This window comes from Dromaius novaehollandiae, chromosome 2 (assembly GCF_036370855.1).
Source record: "Dromaius novaehollandiae isolate bDroNov1 chromosome 2, bDroNov1.hap1, whole genome shotgun sequence".
NCBI classification, from domain to species: domain Eukaryota; kingdom Metazoa; phylum Chordata; class Aves; order Casuariiformes; family Dromaiidae; genus Dromaius; species Dromaius novaehollandiae.
In genome coordinates, this window is record NC_088099.1 from 113,043,413 (window position 1) to 113,059,984 (window position 16,572).

General features: G+C 39.7%; 1 protein-coding gene across 7 annotated transcripts in view; it reads right to left on the reverse strand.

Moving 5' to 3' along the window:
- Positions 1-16,572, reverse strand: part of LDLRAD4 (low density lipoprotein receptor class A domain containing 4) — a 305,627-nt gene that overhangs the window by 280,644 nt on the left and 8,411 nt on the right. For 2 of the 7 annotated variants that reach the window (XM_064507167.1, XM_064507166.1), the window contains exon 1: positions 15,648-15,913. The exons of 1 other annotated variant lie outside the window; for it this stretch is intronic. The gene's annotated coding sequence lies outside the window, so the exon portion shown is untranslated. Of the gene's footprint in view, positions 1-15,647; positions 15,914-16,572 lie in introns of those variants that run through there. 4 more of the 7 variants (XM_064507165.1, XM_064507159.1, XM_064507163.1 and 1 more) reach the window with 3 other exon arrangements.

Below are 16,572 nucleotides of genomic sequence, written 5' to 3' on the forward strand. Positions count from 1 at the left end.
GGAAGTGAGGGGGGACAACATTTGCCCCACACCTTGGCACAGTTTCCTGGACCGGAGCAATATGTACACTCTTCATCCCATGCAGCATCCACAAATAACCTACAGCAGAAGGCCTGGCCCTTCGTGGTTATGTAAGACTCTTTTTGAAGAAAGATTCTCAAAGCATGGGGAAATGGATGGGGAAAAGGTCTGATCAGCAGCGGGATGAAAATTAAATTAACAGTGACAAGAATGTCCAGAATTCATTGTGGTGGCTGATGGTCCCCCTACACCAGCCACTTTAATTAAATAGCGTATGGAACAAGTGCATGTAAAAGAACACAAGAAATGGACCCTTGTTCCTTCCTAAAAATTCTGAGATGGCAGGAATCTACAAGCTGGTCATGCATAGGGAATTAAATTTACAAATAAATATATATATATATGTATATATTTTTTATTACAAGCCTCTGCAACATATACCTAGGGATTTTTTTTGGAACTCCTTGTTCCTTGCTTTAGTGTTCATACCAGATTTCCAACATTCATGAACTTTCATTTTAGGTTTTCTATATGCTAGCTTCATTTTAAAGGTATCTACACCAAGCAAAACAAATTTCTAAGGCTGATTAGCTATCTACAGCAATATATGCATGTTTGTTTTTTGCATTATCGATTTTATAAGATAACTCTCAATTATCCAGGTATTGTATTTATTCTATTAGCTTTTACATGCTCGCTAAATTTCAGATGCAAAGCTATACGTTATTTTTTAATGTTATCAGGATAAAAAAAGGTTTTCAGTAAATCTCACCATAAATTTGGTCATTTTGCTAAACAATTAAAAAAAAAATCAATGCAAAAAAAAAGGAATCCCCGGACAGCTCTTTGCAGGACCATTTGACACTACAAAGGCAATACAGTGTTAACAGCACAGCCACAGAAACAGTGCAGAGGAGACTGCACAACAATACTCATGTCACTTTAATCAAACTCTAATTAATCCGATGGTTTTACATTCTAACATAGTTTTGCTAAAAAAAGACATACCTAATTAGAACATGACTTGTTTATCCAGCAGCCTACAGTTTTGACTCTAAAAGTGATGTTCACAAAACAAATGTGCCCCTTAGCATGTGATTTACTTTGATATGAAAAACTTCGAACAAAAAATGTTGTTATGTCAGCAATCAGCTGGCTAAACAGAAATTAAAAAGGTGAGCTGATTACTTTGGCAGACCTAAATAGCAAATACTTGAAAATAAAGTCAGTTTTTTCATATCATCTACAATTTCTAGTAGTTCAGGCTTCCATGTGATAACTCACTATAAGTTGTTCCCTATTAAGCACTGTCTCCATCCTTAATTGTGTATTCAAGGTCTAGCCCACTGTTGAGCGATCTTGAAATAAGCCTGTTGGCTCTTACAGCATTCAAGCCTAGCACACATGCAAGCTCACAGAAGAAACTTTGAAAGGAGAAGTCAAGGACACCCTTCTCATTTATTCTCTAAACCTTTTTCTTTTAACATATGTAGCATAAAGATTGTAACACAAAACAGTGCTAAACAGAAACCACTCACATTGTGGATAAGGGCTTTCCAAAGTTAAATATTTGTCACACCCCTATTTTTTTTTCTATCTTGAATGTCCAAATTCAAAGGACTGTGACTTAAAACCCCTGTATTACTGAGAAACCCAAGAAACAGCATTCCAGAAATTACATAGATATATCACCATTCTGCGTATTTTTTTAATTATTTTTGATCAGTCTGTATTACAAAGCTACCTTAGTAAACATAAGCTAAATTGGATAAGACAGTCAAATTTTATGCTAATTGCTTGAGCAGAAGTCAAGCACATAATCTTTTATAACACAGCACTTTTGCATGACTGGACAGTAACATTTAATGACAAGAAAATCATATATGCATCCACACATATAAGGTGCTGTAAGAAGGAAAACACTTGGCTAATGGGACAAAGACTTGACATAGCCAGCACTATGCTCTTCAGAAGCAAAACATAGTTCGGTTTATAATTAGCTTCAATTCAAAGTGAAGAGTAACACAGAGCTGGTTCAGAATGATTAGGTTTCAGTATAAGTCTTCTTCCATCTGTGGAAGCTACCAACTACATAGAATTAGCAGCAGATAAATGAAACTGGGAAATCAGCAGCAGAAGATATAAAAAATACCAAAAGAATGAGGATCTTCTACAGGATCTGTACTTTTAAGTAATAACAAGAAGATTGAAATAGCTAGCAATCAAGGCAGACAAACCATATTCAACAGCAGAGACTCATCAGAAGATCTTTTATGTAATATCTTCTAAATAACAACATATGCTTTTACATGGCAAAACAAATATGAAGAGGAATGAAGCACTGAATCTGAACTACAGAGTCTTAGTAATAATCTCTCTCATAAAATAAAATACCATATTTGCAGCAAAATGCAATGGAAGTAAGAGATTAAAAAAAAATTACAACTAAATAATAGAAATCAAAACAAAGTTCCCAAACAAGAAGTTTATAGATCTTGTCAGAAATACTCCTGTGGATCTGTTTTCCATTAGTAATACAATGCATTGAAGAAATATATACATGTAATGTATCATTTTGATGACACTAATTATGAAATAAAAGCTGAAATAGGCATTTTATAAGGTAGAAATTTTACAACATTTCATAGCATTTTGATTTTTCATTCTAATTTTTTTTATTTTTCATGATATTGTATAAGGCTACAGAGGAACACTTCAACTGATACAAAATAAATAAATTTTCTTTTCTGGAAAAATTTAAAAAAGTATCATTCCATTTTAAAACAGAAAAGTTTTGATACTGTAGGCTTTCCCTTAAGATATAAAATCCCTTTCTCACCAAATACTTACAGGAATCAATATTATTCTAACCCATCAGACTGTTACCTCCGAGATGATTTCAACCAAACAATACACACTGTATTTTTATAAGATGTGGAAAAGATTGATTATGTTTTCTTAACACAGGATAGTAGCACTGTAAAAAAAAAAGGAGGGAACTGATACATAAAAAAAATACATACATTCATATCCATGAAGAATTCTGCCTGCTGGTTCCCTTCTCAGAAAGTAAAACTGCAAGATTCTTTACTAATACATAGACAACACATAGAGAACATCTCAAGGAAATAAAACTGTTGATTGCTTTAAACACATGTAACAGCTTCCAGCTACTCATGAGTTTGTGACTCCCTCCCACTTGCAACAAGAGTTGGTGTAAACTTTGCTCTTTTTCAGCATTTATTCAGAAGCTTTAGAATTAAGGTTGTAACTGCTGTCTTTTTTCATGCTCTGCGTTTTCTTCCACTTCACCTTTACTGTGCTAATGCCTAAACACAAACATTTCAAAAAGTATGAAAAGATCAAGTTTTGAAAACAAAGATCTGAATAACACATTTCTAGATTAAGAATATTTCTTCAGAAAAGCCTTAGTACTAATAGCAGGAGTTTGGACTAGATGAACTCCAGAAGTCCTTTCCAAACTAAATTATTCTATAATTCTCTTTGTATCATTAGAAGATGAAGCAAGAGTGAGTACAGTTCACCTCTCCAATCTCTGTTTTCCTTGGACAAATCTACATTCCTCCATGGAACTGTCCTGATTTTACTTTAATCTACTTTAACTTCATTTTAGGGCTGCTATTATTCCCACGAAAAATGTTTTAGACCCATACGAAGAGAGGCTTCTGGTGTACAGCAGTAAAACCATTTTGTGCCTTTTTAGGATCTATTTTTCAACATTCTTTAAGACCTAAATTCTACTAATTTTTAAACAAAGATTGTTAGGTAAAATTTACCAAACTCAGTAGGTAGCACTGTGTTAGCTCATTCAAATGGCTGTATTCATGAAGAACTGTGATGCTCTCTCAACTCCCACCGAGCTTAATGTGACTCTGCATGTAAACTCCCTTGCAAGATACGATTGAAGATCTGCTGATGGACCGGATGTTATTGCTGCTTGTCTTAATACACATACAAGTTTTTCTACATTAAATTCACAAAATTGCCTCAAGGCAGATTAAAGTAACTGCTATTAACATAAAACACCTTTCATCTAAGTTTGCATTTTTCCTGTAGATTTACTAAGGTCATGCTGTCTGTTTTTACTGATCACCACAATAATGAAACAACAGTTGTTTTTCCCCCTTCTCAACTCAACTCTCTGACTCGTAGACGGATTAGAAATCAGATCAGCCTAGAATTTGCAACAGTGACTTAGCCTCTTTGGACTAAAAATAAACAGCAGATAGAGCGGCTGGAGGAAAAAATATCAATGACAGCCAGTTCCCATGTTCTCTATTTTACCACAGTGAGGAGAAGCAATATGTGAAGTTTACAGAGTTTACCTTCTCACAGTACATTTCCACCACAATTCCTGTAGCTCTAACTTTACAGGATCTTCAAAGAATACAAATATCTAGAACATGTATGTTTAAGACCACGAACCCCTCAATCTTGTAATAACAAATTCATGTTAAGCAACAAAATGAACTGCATAATCATGCAGTGTACTATGCATAGATATCTGTGTGAAACATTTACTATGAAAATTCAAGCTCTAACTGCTGCAGAAGGAAATCCGCACACAGCTCTGTGCTAAAATAATACTCTAAGTAGTAGCAGTGTGATTGGATTTCTACATGCATCTAAGGTCACACAGGTCTTGTGTCTCGTCTGTTGATCCCTCTGCCACCCCGACACCTGCACTGCACAGGCTCCCTAGGCAGGAAGGCTGGAGCAATCTCCTAACAATGTGCTCACTTGGAATTCGCGACTGCAACATCCTGCAGTAGATAAATAGTCTGAATCCATCAGACCACAAACTTCCTGACATTCTCCAGAATGGGCAGGCTTTTTTCTCCAGAGCACGGCGGTATTGGTATTAATTTGAACAGAATGGAAAGCTGGAGTCTGCTACGCAGAAACATCTAGTCAAATAAATACATCATTAAGCTAACTAGCTACAGGATTGTCTAGCAGATGGATGACATCTTGGTTGCTAGTGGAACACTTTTCTATAGCCTTGTTTGAGGCAGACACATATGGCTCTCCAAAGTATTGATGCAAGCTCCCAGATGGACTAGATCATTGCTGACACCTTATTATAAACCCCAGAGATGAAAGAAGGGAGCACAATTTTTGAATCACAACACAGGACTCTGATATACCCAGACTTGCTAAAAATCAAGTTTACAACAGAACTTTAACTTCTTTCTGTTGAAAGAAGCTACTTTTAACCAGGAACAGAAAACAGGGGAAAATGCTACACCAAGGATGATCAGAAGAGCTTTAAGGAAACTCAAAGCCTGGAAGATCCTGAATCTAAATGTACATCATCTCTAGATATATGGAGTTACAAGTATTGCAGATCTGAGGATGCAAAAATTATCTGCTGTGCAGCTGTTATTAACACCAAAGAGCCTCCATCTGGAATTTCTTGACTGGTGTGGAAGGGGAAAGGAAAGAGGAGGAAGCCATTTAGACATTGCAGATGCATGACTGCTCTGAAATGTCTGTAACCTAAAGCACTTGAAACAAAGGGAGAAACGTCCTTAGCTACACAGTGACAGGAGTGACAGGAAGACTAGCGGAAGTATGTAGAAGGTAACAGAATCAGTTGCTTACAGCATCTGGTTTTTTTGTAGCGGTCAGGGACACACCTGAGAACATGAAGCACATGCGGGGACAAAGATATATTTTACATATAAGGGACATAAACAGGAGTGGGGGGGAAAAAACCACATTTGCTTGACATTTTTACACTGTGATAATCCTGTAGCATCCTATAAGAAGTTTGCTCTTCTCCTTCACCCAAACACAAGATGGGTCAGAAACTCAAAATATCATGATGGTGACTTCTTAAAATATTTTCTCTACCATACCATGCAAACCATGAAAGTTAGATCTCTGAGACTGTTACAACTTTGTCACAAAACTTTTCAATTTTAAAAATGAATCAACTCACTGACCCTGGGAATATGTCTGGATTTCTCTACATTCATCACTAAGGGAGATGTTTAAAATGCTAAAATCTATTCGCCTCCACTGCAGGGGCCATAAACTTAACAAGTATGCAAATATTTTGGAAGTGTGAGCTAAAACTACAACAGCTAATATAGCATAACTCATTTGTCTCTTCATGTTCTAAAGGGACACTTGTGTTCTCAGTATCTTCAGCCCTACAGCCAGTTCAGGTTTTGAAATTAGAGCTGCTCCCAAGTTCTAATTCAGGTATCCTTAAGTAGCCTCTGTGACTACTTCACTGGGATGGTTCCTGTTCTCTGCAACCTGACAGTCTCTCAGGGAGACAAGTTCAGCTGGACAAAAACAGAAAAAGATCTCCCTTCCTTCTCAGAATCCTGAAGAACGTATGCTCCAGTCCATTCTGACCGCTTAGAAGATACAGGCTACAGGATATTCTTTGCTTTATGTCTTTATGTAAGTCTTCCTAAGTAAGACATAGGGTAAAGAGACTTGCAAACCTCCACGGTCAGAGTTGACACAACGGAGGATAAATTAAAGCCCCCAGGGAATGGAGGCTTTAGTTCTCCACCTGAGTTCCAGATTGAAAAGAAATAGGAAGAGAGATATTAATTGGCACCCATGAATGCATAATGAAACACAGCTCAGACTAGAACTAGCCAGTTTCTCAGCTACAATATATTTTTCATTACTATTATCAGGTTTTGTTTCAAAGCAGACAAAACCCAAAAATCTCCACATTTCCTACCAACTGAAGACTCCAGTTTTATAACTACCCCACAGAACTGATTTTTTTTTTTTTTCAGTTTACTGGGAAGAGGACTGTCAGTTTCATTATCACTGCAGCCCCCAAATTTGAGGTGGGTCCACAGGATTTCCTCAGTCTTGGTCTCTGCAGTAGACCTCTCGTGCAAGCTGCCCAAGGAAAATGTGTTCCTAGAAACAGTGTCCCTGGCCACAACATAGTATCCTTGGCAGTTTTGCTACACACCAAGGACCCTGAAAACACCAGGCCTCTGGCCAAAACACAGTTCACCAGGATGCAAGGAGAGGTTGCATCTTAGTTAATTTCAGTTAAAGTCTGTCAAATCTAAGATACTTGCAATGAAACATCTCAAGTTCAATGAACTGACACTTTCTGACTACCTTATGTTACTGGAAAGTCTACAATTAGCTCCATCTAAGATACTAAGATCACCTGATGGCAGCATCATGAAAACTGATCAATAATAAGTGACACTGAAGAAAGCCAAGATAAATCAAGTACAGATATAAAATATGCAAGTTAAAGGTTATTGCACATCTATACCAGGACACTCTCATTCAGAGAATGGTCTTAAAAACGCTGTAACTTAATTTATTCTCTGAAAGATGTTCTCATTCAGATGTAAAGTGACCTTTGATTGATTCATGCTATAGAGATATAAGGCTGTTCTATATTCAACACAGCATTCACACACAAGTTTAACATACTTTAACATAAATGTCTTGACTTGACACTTAGGCTGATTTGCTTTGGTGTCTCCATGTAGACATGATTAAAGGTTTCTATCTCCAACCTCTAACAATACCCAGAGGAAAACAGGGAATGGGAAAAGGCACAGTCTGCTGCTGGTTGCATACCCAACTGAAGACACAACTCAGCATCTCACAAAGTACCTTCAGGATATCTTACACACCTAACTCCTACTGCACAGCAGACGAGTTGGCATAGATTACTAGAGTTTTTGGCTTTAGAAACTTTACATTATTTAAATAGTTTTCTCTAAAAGGCAGTAAAGATCAATAGGACAAAACAGTGGTTTTTACTCACAAGTGTGAGTTAGATTCCTAATCTCTGTATCCATTGCAGGTGACTTCCTCCTGCAACTAAAGAGATTTATATCTCCCTGATCCTTGGTACATTAATCTCTACATTAAAAAGTGATAATACCCTTGTTATCAAACTAATAAGGCATTACAAGAATAAAGATATTTGTAAATTGGTTTGATGAGAAAGCACTGCCATAAGGTGCTAAGTAGAGCAGGTCAGATAAAGCACACATTTGACAAACATTGGCAGTATTTCTGTGCATCAACAGATGGCAAGTTTTTTTTAATTATTACAATCTCTGTGAAAGTATGCATCAAATAATACCTGTATTCAACATAATACAAACAGTTTTGATTGGATAGATGGATCACATGTTATGCTTCCCAAATAAATGAAGATAGCTCATATTTAAGACATTTTAAGCAAAAATTTAATATAACTGCAAAAAGGTAATCTCAACTGTGCTGTTTCTAGAAGCCTGTCAGGAGATTATTAAAACAGAGGAAAGGGAAAAGGCCACAAACATAGCCAGTGACTGCGTTGGAAATGTTTACAGAACGCCCCGTTCACCTCCCCACTTTCCACTAGCCATAGAAGTTTAGTGAGGAATTATAATTAACACAAACCTTTTGTAAAACAAAACATCTACACATCAACTACACTGGTCCACAGAATCTATTAGTCTGACCAAGGTTTAGGTTTTATGTTATTAGGTGCAATCTTTAATTTAGGAGTATTAAAATACTTTGTATCTTATCTAACATATTTTACAAACGTTCCATTTCATTTTGCTTAATGCTAGTTAAGCAAAACCTACAAAACCAGTTAAAATGAAACTATAAAAGAACACAGAGCAATTTGGTGTTTCATAAAAGGTGCCAGTTCAACAGCTATGGAGAGGTATGAGGTACTTTATACGTGTTCCTCACATCATCCTCTCTCCCACACCTCCTAGTACACTCCTCAACTCTGATCTATAGGGCAGAAGCCAAGCAAATCACTTTTGATACATGAAAATCCCAAGCAAACAACGATGAATGTCCAGATGAAATTCTGTATACAGAGGCCAAAATACAAAACTAGTGTTACTTGACCCTGTAACTAGTGTTTAAGCAAAAGGAGAAAATGAAGCAGTACCATTTATATCCAACAGTTAAAAAAAACACTTCTTAATTCAGGCAATTGCATACAGCATATCTCTACCAGACAGGATTAACAAATTGGTATTAATTCTTGCTCCATGTGTCATTAACTTCTAATGAAATGTTCAAAGGTGTTTACAAGCCCAAAGTAATAATGGATCACTCTTAATTACCACACAGTAAAAATTTCATGAAAGCCTCAGTGGAAGAAGAGAGCTGCTAAAGAGATGCTTCATATCTCTATTACAGACTGCCCCCTTCTTTCCCTCTATGAAATGGAGAACAAGTAGGTTATAGGTGTGAGAAGACAAAATAATAGGCACAGTTACGCAAAATAAAAAGGCATTTAAAAAAGAATCACACATTTCCCTTCTAATATTCTATGAAAGTGAGAAGAGTGGAAGTCATGTTTAAAAAATAGAGTACCATTAGAACATGCTTAGAAGAACTGGAAGCTGAAAATGAAAGACGAGTAGCCTTGTACTGGCATATACTGGATGTTACTAGATGAGACAACTCCTATTTTAGAATTCTGAATAAAATCAGGATTTCTCCAGAAGAAAACACGGTTTTCCAGTCTTCTCTGAATATGGATGAAATTTCACATTTTACTTTATTAAGCATTAATATTCTTTCTAATAGAAATTCTGACAATTTCATACAGTGCTTTAAAATCATGACAGAAAATATTCAGAGACCAAGGATTACAACACAACCATTCAAATGCCAATGTATTTATCATCCAAACATTTGTAGCAGCCAGTCTTCCCTAAAAGCCATCACACCTTCTACAATTTCAAGACATACAGAGAGGTTACAGTCAGAATGATATACTGAATACCAAAAAAAAGAGAAGAGGAAAATCTCTGAAGTTGTGCTTTATAGGCAATAGTAAGTTCAGTATTGTGACTATGTTTTTTAAGATGCAGACTTAGGTCTGTGTAACAAGACACACTTGTATTATTAGTCTTCATTTTTAACAAAAAGAGTATCAAACTTTGCTTAGTAAGAAAGAAAACAAGAGTACTAGGAGGTATAAAGACAATGAAATTCCTACAGATGCTTTGTCAACATACTCCATTCTGATGTGCAGCATCTTACCAGCGTGTCTTTTCCTAAGGGATACTGTCCTGCCTTTTAGAACAAAACATATGCTAGTTTGAAAACCTGGGTACAATGTCCACCACTCTCAGACCATCCAACTTGTTTCCCCTATCCTATAGGCAGCTAGGAACCTGTGTCATCACAGATCAGACTTTGTAATACCTTGCTCAAAGGTCCCTATACAACTGTCAAAATACTCTACACACTCATCTCTTTTTCCATGGGTACATTCTGGAAGAAAAGACTCTAATAATTCCATGTATTACAGCACCTTAGCAAAACCAAACAGGAGCATCTGAGTGAAATTAAATTTAGTCCTATCCAAAACCAGACATCAAGTAGGTGCTGTTACTCTAGTAAGAGGAATAGCCCGTAAGAGGAATAGCTCTCCAAAACTGTAAAACACGACTGAAACATTTACTGAAAAGCAAGTAACATGCACCCAGGTTTCTGAATTTAGTAATAAAACACGCAAACAGCAAAGTAGCGCCTATTAGAACTGAAAGAATTATTTTGGATTAAAAAAAAAACATTTTCAATGATGCCCATCAACCAGATGCCTATTAACAAATTTGTCTAGATAGGACCAATGCTTTTGGCTGGGTAGGAGAGAGGCTAAAACACGGAAAAACACTGAAAATATTCAAATGTTTCAAATAACGTTCAGTTCAGAATATAACTAAATTTGATGGATTAATCAGTTTCAACCTTTAAGACTAAACATTTAATTCAACTCTATGACTTAATATTTAAACAGCTGTTTAGCCAGCCATCAGACCAGAAAGTCTATTACAACCGTATTTCTTCTTATGACGTAGTAAAACCTAAGCACAGTCACATCAGGCAGAGCCACACCAGAGGTTTACATTGTGTATGAGTCTTCCTGCAGCGGTAGTTTATATATCCCTGCGGTGTAACTTCAGCAGTTTATCTGTGTGGGTGCTGGCAAGCACTGACTTGCAATGTCCCCAGAACTGTCTGACAAAATTTTTAAATGCTTTTCAGTTTTAGCAAACAATAAAACATAGAATCACTACCACTTCCAATCCTCTTATAGTGCCGTCCTCAAAAACAAAGCCCCCTAACTGATAAACTCCTTCTACAATAAAACTATTTTGCCATAAGAACACAGCTATGTCAATTTTGTACAACAATTTTGTACAAACTCTCGGGCCTGTCAAGTTTTCAAAATCCAGTGGGAAGGATTTCTGATCAGTGTATCTGCAAAATGCAGTCATTAAAAATAAATAATGGGTATGGATGCGCTGGTTTCCCAGCCCTCTCCCCACCGCACGCACTTCCAACCCCCAACTTCTTTGCTGTTTTTCATGCGGATTTGTGCCAGACATTCGGCATCCTCATTAAGTGGTGTCTGGCAACCTGCCTAAGTTTTAGTGGGTTCTGGGAATGCCAATATATTAACCAGAGGACTTTTTGCATACCCTGAAGAGATTTTATTCTAGAAAAGTCAACCATTTGGCACAAAGAAAGCTTACTTCAAATCTAGGAAAGCTTTCCATTGGCAATAAAAAGAGAAATTACATTTAGGTTCTTCTTAATTTCTGTGTCTCCTAACTGAAAGAGAAGTTTGATGGAAAGCAAGAGCAAAATACAGTTTAAAAGGTCGGAGTGCTGTCTTTCATAAGGGTTTAGAGAAAAGAAAGGCAGATGCAGACAACGCAGACGCGGCATGATATCAAGAAAATGACTCATTTTCACTCCCTTGTTTCTTGTGACCAAAATAATCTTAATCAGGAAGATTAAATTTACCTGCTATTATGCTGAGTGATAATGAAAGGTGATATGGGTACTTGCAAATTTCCATTGCTTAACTAAACACCACAATAACAAAACCACATAACAAAAAACATTTAGCATATTCCAAATATGTAAAATCAAAGCATATGCTACCAAAATGTACATATTAAATAAATATAGATGATGAATACAGAGACATTTAGCCAGCATTAAGTACAGGAAACACTGTAATGTTGTGATCACCCTTATTAATCTGCAAGCATTCTTTCTACTGCATTCCCCTTATAGCTACTATTACTCAAATGACAATCTCAGAAGAAAGCAAATAAAACTCCTCTCTAAAATAAAGGGCTTATATTTCTCTTTCAAATATAAAGTATGAAAGAATGCATTAACAGGTCAACAGCTTTCCTTCAGTGGCATATTCTGTCTGTGCAGCACATGGAGAAAGTTAAAGTACACTGGACAAATGTATCACTGTTTTGCTCTCATAGACAGTTTCGGCAGACTTATAAATCTAAAGAATCCCACTAATGCCAAGGAGGTCTTCAGCTAACTAGGTACTCTGCTGTCTTTTAGATATCATTATCCATTATTAAAAAGAATATGCTTTAAAGTGACAGTCGGTTACTTCAAAATTACCATTTTGGTTTGTGCAAAATTTTGCTGATTTCCCAATATAGCGGTTCCAAAATATCATCCTCCCTTTATAATGACTAATTAACACCACAGACTCTACAAGAAGAAATCAATTAAAATCAACTCAATTTAAGTGTTTTAGTGTACATATTAGAAGTCTGGCATACATAAGATTATGTTTGGTGAGACAGAAATTTTTAGCTATCTATGCCGCCTTCGCTTAGATATCAACCTTCTAGGCAAGAAGGCTATTCTTAAAAATAGCTGTCAACTGAGAAAAGAAAATGTATATGCATGAATCATTTGACTACAGGGCTGGATTCCCAGCAACTGATGCACCACTGTTCTGGCTTCAGTGCCTTTAACAAGCAGCTGATACCAGCTTGATGCCATTGAAGAATTTCATGGTTACCACGAAACTGATCTGCAACGAAACTGGGCTTACATCTCCTAGAAGTATTTGTGCTCCCTAAATGGCAATTCATGTGCAAGGAGCTGTTTTGAACTATTAAAAAAACTACAGATGGAACAAAAATGTTCCTAGGCCATGCATAAGTTAAATGCAACTATGCTTCCTGATCATACAAAGAGCTGGCATGCAAGCAGCCACTTTTTAACAGTTCATTTCTCTTAGAGGTTTTATTGAATTAAATTATTTTCAAGATACCAATCATGCTAATAATAATTTACTTCTTTCTGGCACATCACATCCTGAAAGTATTCCAAATTATTTTAGACAGCATCACTTAAACGCAACCAGTTATTGGTAGAAAGGCAGAAGCAGCTAGACAGAATACTGTAGGGCAGATGTGAAAGAGAAAATAACTACATTTTGGTCAAGAAAACCAGTGAGAAAATGTCTTTACAAAAATAAACCTCTTCAGCATCTTTAGCGCACAGAAAACTACACCATCTCTTCTCTTCAGGTTGCACCTTAACGGTCCTGTGCAGAGAAAACAGCATTTTATCTACTTTGAAATGATGAAGGACAAGTCAGTTCTGAAGTGTTACATTACACTGTTGTTCAATAGTTTTAATGTTCCCAAACTTAAGACAGCTATGCCTGAATTTTGCATCCCCATCTCTTCCTACTTCTACAGGTTTTCTCATAGCAAGCTTAAGACACTGAAGACTGAACTTGAAACTTCATCAATCAAACGCTGCCTGTAATGTTTCAATTAACACAAACCAATGGTCTGAAATACACTGTCTCACACTGTTAACTCATTCTGTGTTGCACATTTATCATCATTTAGGCCTGCATAGGCATCTTAATTTACTGGAGAATACTAAGATGCGTTATATGTGTGCAACAATAATCTTCACACAACTAAGAGTCAGAACTAAATATACTGTAATAAGCACAAAATACATAAAAAAAAACTTCCACTTCTAGACATAACTGTATATATTTGACACATTACAAGTAAACTTCGCCTCACTGGTTGCTGTATGCATCACAGTAACTTCATACCTGGTGCTAAAACACCAGTGCAGATATAGATGTTCAGAGCACCATCACTATTTCAGCTAACAGGGACATGGGGATGTTGATCCGACTACTTCCTACCAGTACACTGCTTTTCCAGGAAAACTTCCCCTTCTCCTTACAGTCACGAAGCCATAATATTTATATTCTCATTAGGGGAACCATACACGTGTGCACCACACGCACAGTTATTCAGCTCTACTCAACAGTGCATCAAATGTTATTTAAACGATTCTGCATTGTTGTGAGGAGTAGATTTCTTAAAATGTTACTCTAGAACAGAACTAGGAAGGCAGAACAAAAATTCTGTCTAACAAACAATACTCGGGGGTTGAAGGATGAAAGGCAAAATACACTTTCCAGAAAGGAACATCACTGTACTTACGCAGCATCTAATTTCTTACCTCATCTGTGCCTACCAGTAACTGCCTCTTGGGCTTTCTTACTGGCAAAAGCTCTCTCCCTTTTTGGCTAGCCTCAGAGGTAAGATGCTGAGTACATTTTACTCCTAATATTATGTGGTGCACCCTTCTGTTCCATAAATACTTTAATGTGAGAGGTCTTTTTGTCCATTCACAAGAACAGACACTTAACAGTCTTCCTTCCTGACAAGAAGTTACCTATATTTTAAACTCATAAACTTTTATAACACCAAACACCATTTCTAGTACCACATAAAATTATTCATGGGATTTCTGTTCTCTTGCACAACCATCGTTTGCTACTCATAAAAAGTCCTGAACAGTAAAGGAAAAAAAATCCCCAAGAACCTTTACCATTCTAGTCACTCATTTAGGATCTCGTAACGTAAAGAAGTCACTTCTGGATTTCACCTATTTCCTATGTGTTCAATAGAGAACTTAAACATACGTACAATGGTGTATTTGTCTCTTCAGCAAGTATCAAATTATAACCTACATATAAGCACCTACCCACCTACACGATGGAAAAACTAGCATACAATTCAGGAAATCTGAGATGTACATATTCAATGCAAACAGCGTAGGCAGACGAGAGAGAGAGGCAATACTAGACTTCTAATAAACTTTTTTTTAGAAAAGACATTTTGTTAAATATTTTTGTGCGAACCCTGCAGCCAAGCTGCTTCTCTTCCTTTCTGCAAAACTTATCTGCCTGCATCTGGGTGAACAGTCCCTTCTAAGAGACACAGACATCTCTGTTACGACCTCTCCTGTGGGGCAGCACAGGATTAAATAAGAGGCCGGCCGCAGCAGCACTGCCCGACCGAGCCAGACAAAATGAAGGCGAGGTGGGCGCCCCGCTAAACTGGGCGCATTTCCTCGGGAGATTCCTGACAGGACGGGCCGCCCCGCTCCCGCGGTAGCCCGCGGAGCCGCCGGCCGGGAAGGCGGCGCGGGGGCCGGCGCCACCCGCCGCTAACGGCTCTAACAGCTCTACCTGTCACCGCTGCCCCTCGCGCCGGCCAACGGCCGCCGGGGGCGGGCACGCGCGCCGCCGCCGCTCGCCCGAGCATCCCCGCAGCGGCACCGTCCCCGCGGCCGGGGCAGCCCCCGGGCGGGCCGGTCGGCGGTGCGCCCGCATCCGCGCTGCCGCCGCGCACAGCACCCACAAGGACGCGGCCGCCGCCGCCGGGTCCCTTCGAGACCGGCAGCCCTGAAACTTGGGCCTCGCCGCACTTTCCGCGGCACTTGGCGGCGCGGCGGCCGCGGGCACTCACCTCCCGCGGCGCGCCCCGGCGCGGCGCCGGCCTCCTCCTGCGGCGGGGCGGACGGGGCGCCCGGCCGCCTCCCCCGCTCTGCGCCCGGCAGCCTCTGTGCGCGCGCTGAGGCTGAGGCTGCGGCTGCCTCCAACTCATCCCCAGCCCGCCCGCCTCCTCCCCCGCGCCGCGCCGCTGGCTGCCGCCTGTCTGCGGCGCGTCTGGCTGGGTCGGCCGGCGCGGGGCCGTCGCCGAGGGCGGGCGGCGGGGAGGGAGGAAGGGAGGAAGCGGGGGAGGGGCGGCCGCGCTCCCTCCCTTCGCCTCGCCTCGCCTCCCCGCCCCGCCCGTCCTGCGCGGCGCGGATCCGCGGCCCACACTGACACCTGCTGGGCCGGGTGCGCAGGCGGCGGCCGGCACCGAGGAGCCGCGGAGGCCGCCGGCGGGGGAGCGCGGCTGCCGGCTTCGGGGCAGAGCCGCCCGCTGCCCCAAGCTGGGCCAGGGCTTGTGCCCGCCCGCGCGGGGCGGAGGAGGACGGGCGCCGCCGGGGAGCCACGGAGGCCCCTGGGCCCGCGGGGCGTGGGGTAGCGGCCGCACTGGGGGAGGCCTGGGGCCTGTTTTGTCCCCTGCAGACTGAGAAATTTTTTGACGTTCCAAAAAAATGTTGCCCGACAGGAAAACCCAGTTCTAGACGTAGGCCCAGAGGCATGAACCCAGCCTAGGATTTTGCCCTGTCTTTGCGAATTCAACCTGTGTTCACCTGCAAACGCTGTCCCGTACAATAAAGCAGACGAGCTTTCTGTTGTCACCCTCTGCGATATAGGACTGCCCTAGGGATTTTCCTTATCTCAGCCAGGTCCAAGCCCAGCGGGAACAAATTTAACACGGTGAAAGGAAGATGGAAGTCCAGCTGAAAGAGGCAGGGATGCAGTAAGGATGCTTAGTTCTG